The sequence below is a fragment of the Triticum aestivum genome, chromosome 4D (assembly GCF_018294505.1).
Source record: "Triticum aestivum cultivar Chinese Spring chromosome 4D, IWGSC CS RefSeq v2.1, whole genome shotgun sequence".
Lineage (NCBI taxonomy): Eukaryota > Viridiplantae > Streptophyta > Magnoliopsida > Poales > Poaceae > Triticum > Triticum aestivum.
In genome coordinates, this window is record NC_057805.1 from 105,136,442 (window position 1) to 105,140,861 (window position 4,420).

The following is a 4,420-nucleotide window of genomic DNA, read 5'->3' on the forward strand; positions in this document are numbered from 1 at the left end:
CCAGCTGGCTCCCACGTATCGGCAGTCCGAATCGAAGGAGGCAGAACTCGTGAAAACGCTCCCATGGGGGCATGTCACCCTCGTGCTGCTCGAGGGCGTAGTACCACGTCTGTGCGGCGCCGCGGTGGTGATAAGAGGCGAGCCAGGTGCGGTCCGACGCGGGCGTCCGTTGCCCCCGAAAGAACTGCTCACACTGGTTCAACCAGTTGAGGGGGTCCTTGGCGCCGTCATAGGTGGCGAAGGCGAGCTTGGCGAAGCGCGGTGGTGTCTGAGCATGACCGCCATGAGTGTACGGCTCGGCGGTACGGAGCAGCGAAGAGGATGGCGTTGGTCCGGTGTGCACAGTTGGTCCACAGGAAAGTGGCGGCCCGTCGAAGCCAGCGTGGAAACCCGCGGAGCCGGAGGGCCCGTCGTATGGCTAGGAGGGCACCGGCTGGTCCACGGCCATGGTGTAGACTGGCGGCAGTGACGTCCCAGCCAACCAGGCCGGAAGCTGTGACGGCGAGGGCGGGAACCGCACTTGCTGAATCAGCACGCCCGCCGACGCGGTTGTAGTCAGCTCGGTGTTAGGCGGCGGAGGCGCCGGCAGCGGCAGCTGCTGTTGCCTGGAAACAGCGGAGGCGGCGGGCACGGCGATGGCCACGGCCGGCCATTGTGGCCAGATCAGGGCGGTGGCGGGGGCTCGCTGTAGCTACAGCGAGGGCTGCAGTGGCCCGACCAGCGTCGCGGTGGCCCCGGGGTGCGGCGGCTGCCAGGGCGGTGGCGGCGAGGACCTGGGTGGCGTGGGTGACGCGGCGAGGGCCGGCGCCGGCCACGGCGGCCATTGGGTTGCGGCGGCAGGCAGCGGCTAAAGCGGCCAGTGGTGGTGTAGAGGCCCGGTCAGCGTCGCGGGTGCTGGCCCAGTCGCGGTGGTCGGCGGCAAGGGTGGCGGCGGCCCGTAGGGGCCGGCTAGGTATAGCCGTATCACCTGGACGGCGGTGACGAGATCGTTGAGGACCCCGGTGATCTCCGCCGGGGAGTAGACGGTGGCCGGTGATCAGGTGGAGGGCGCCGTCATCTGGGTGGTAGCGGCGCCGGAGGATGAGACCAGCGGCGCGGACGGGGAGGGCAGCGTTGCGGTGGTGACTGTCGGTAGCGGAAGTGACGGGATGGGTGGCGGCGAAGACATGATCGGAACTGAGCTACCTGATACCAAGGTGTTAGGAGCTAGGGTTCTGCCGGTTCTAGGGCAGAGATTGTAGGGGAAAGAAGGAGGAAGACGAGGTCGAGGGCGCGGCGGCCGGCGGCTAGGCGCCGTCCTTGCGTGGTGGAGAAGAGGCGGCGGCGCAAGAGGCGGCTAGGGTTAGGTCTCCCGGCTCCCTAAGGGAAGCCGAGCAAATACTGATTGCTTCTTGCTTGATTAGATTGATACATCTCCTCTCCTTATATAAAGAGGTTTACTTGACTCCTAAGCAAACGACCCTAATAACGATAAGATAATTGGGCTAAGCCCCTAATAACGATAAGATAACTTGGGCCACAGCCCACTGCGCTAAGCCCCTAATATTCCGATCATAAAAACTTCCCTTGTCCGTACTTCCTCTTGCGGCTATCAATCTGCTGCTACTTCCCTTCAATCATAATAGCCTTATCTACCAACTCCTGGTAGTCGTTGAATGTTGCCACCGTCAACTGCATACTCATCTCATCATTCAGCCCTTCCATAAACTTCTCCTGTTTTGCAGCATCTGTGGCCACATCATTTGGGGCATAACGAGATAGCTTACTAAACTCATCTACGTACTGAGCCACAGTACGATTTCCCTGGCGTAAGTTGCGAAACTCGCGCTTCTTCATGCTCATAGCTCCAGTTGAGACATGGGTTGTGCGGAATGCTTGCTGAAACTGATTCCAAGTGACATTGGCTATAGGGAAAGTGGTTGTGTAATTCTCCCACCATGATGCTGCTGGTCCATCCAATTGATGTGCGGCAAAACACACCTTCTCAGCATCTGTGCAACCTGCGGTGGTCAACTCCCTTCCAATACAGCATAGCCAATCATCTGCAACTATCGGCTCGGTGCTACTGGAAAACACCGGCGGCTGCAACCTCAGAAAATGGGCTAAGTTGTCAACTAGAGGTGGTGGCGGTGGGTTGTTGTTGTTGTTGTTGCCTTGGTTCTGAACTAACAATTGCATCAAGGCATTCTGCTGCTGGATCAACTGAGTGAGCTCCGGTGGGAAGGCAAATCCGGTATCACGTCTCGGAGGCATCTGATGGGTTTAGAGGGAAGAGATTTAGAATAGAATGAGGTCTAGTGAGAAAGCACTACCCATATGCACATGAGACAAACACAATCATATCATACCACTCAATCAATCAAGCAAGGGCATGCAAACGAGCTAACTATCGTTACAGTGCTCGTACTATACTATATACATGGGGGAATACTACTTATCATATGGGGGTCATCTAGAAATTTTGATCGGTGGAAGACTCCATGATATCTGCTCCAGCTTCGTCTTCATAATCATCATCACTGTTGTCCGAGTCGGTGTCGCCTATGATGATGTAGTTCTCCGGACAAGTGGAATCGTCGTCCTCTCCTCCTGGCGCGAGGTCTCCCATGAAAACTCCTAACTTCCTTGTCAGGTCGTCATTCTTCTCCACGAGTATTGTCATTTCCTCCTCATATCCATCGCGTGTGGACTTGAGTTCCTCTTCTAGCTCGGTGATCCTTGTCGTTGCCTTCTTTAAATTTATCATGCCTGCGCACATCTGGTTCTCCTGGCGTCGAATGTGCTGGTTTAACTCCTGGATGAATGCTGCAATGGATCTGTCCCTCCTGGTGCTGATCATATCCCATTGCTCATCTCGGCGCCCACATATCTGGTAGATAGTATCCTTCAGCTCTTGTTTGTAGACTTCTCCAATACGTCCCATAGCAATGTGGGCTGCCATGCTCTTGCCTAGACTCCAGGTGGGTGCATCGACAGAAAACTCTATGGGCTCAGTGACTGGCGTGAATGTCCTTCCTGGAATATGAACTCGAACACTCCAACGCTCCTCTTCTGGTAAAGTGGCGGTGTAGGTCTCGGTGAACCTTGGTATTCTGATGTTCAGGTACCTAGTGACCTCCTTCAAGTGTCGTCCAAAGGGTGTGTCCTCATCCGGTTGTGCAAACTTGTTCCTCGAGTCCGCCATCCTAAAGAGTTGAAAAAAGGAGAGAAGTCAGAAATGAGTAGAGAAGAGTGACCTATGGCTTGTCTTAGTGGTCGTGTCCTACATTCAGCTGGTACTCTGAAACCATCTTGTAGCGATCTGACCTCAGACGGTCAAATCTCTGTGCATAAGTGTCATCCCTGGATCGGTAATGCTGACACACACAGTACTCGAAGGACTTATAACAGAATGCAATCACACAGTTATTACATCGAATGTCTCCAAAGAGAACTTATTACAATAAATATGGCTTAAGGCCTTCTAAATAACATAACAGTGGAAGACTTGGAAGATAAAGTGAGTCCATCAACTCCAACGGCATAGCTGAGTGCACGACAACGACCTAACCGCTTCCTTACTCATCGTCTGAAAAGTCTGCAACATAATACGTTGCAGTCTGAAAACGGGTCAGCACATGGAATATGCTGGCAAAGTAACACAGTAAAGCAATGAACAGAATAACTTCAATCACTACATGCATATATGGCTGGTGCAGGCTGTAATGGTTAATATGTTTTGCGAAAAGCCAATTTTTTTCCTACAACAAAGAAATAAATTTTATTTAACTATCATGGTGGTTGAAACATCATTGAGAAGGTTCCTCCAACTCAATCCCAATTAAGGAAATCATTAGAAACCCAACAGTTTAATTTTAGAGTGATGAGATACAATAGGATAGTCCAAGTACTAGATACTCAAGATGTCCATAACCGTGCACACGGCTAACCATGATTAGATTTTACACTATGCAGAGGTTTGCACACTTTTCCCCACAACACTCGATCTCCTCCGTTGGATTTCTCGCACTACATGGTGTTTGAGACACGGATGACCGAGACACAGTCTTTTAGAAACATTAACTCTTTACTTCGGGTGGACCGGTACACCTACTTTCCCCTACATCTGCTAGTCCACCTCTTCAAGAGGTCATGTAGCATATTCAACTATGCCAGAGCCCATAATGGCTTGTGGTTGCACACGGAAGTTTGTAGCACGAAATATCTCACGATCCCATTGAGCCTGGGTGGCGGACCGTAGGAGGATCACACGGTATATCCCCGGGATCTCCTAGGACAACACTGGATTCCCCACGTGCCCAAAACAATCAATCCACCCAGATGTGTATTAAAGTTTCCACCTTAAGTTGAACCATTAAATAACAATCTCACATCTGTCATGGATTCACTCACCCAAACCACGTCTACGAGCATAACATAG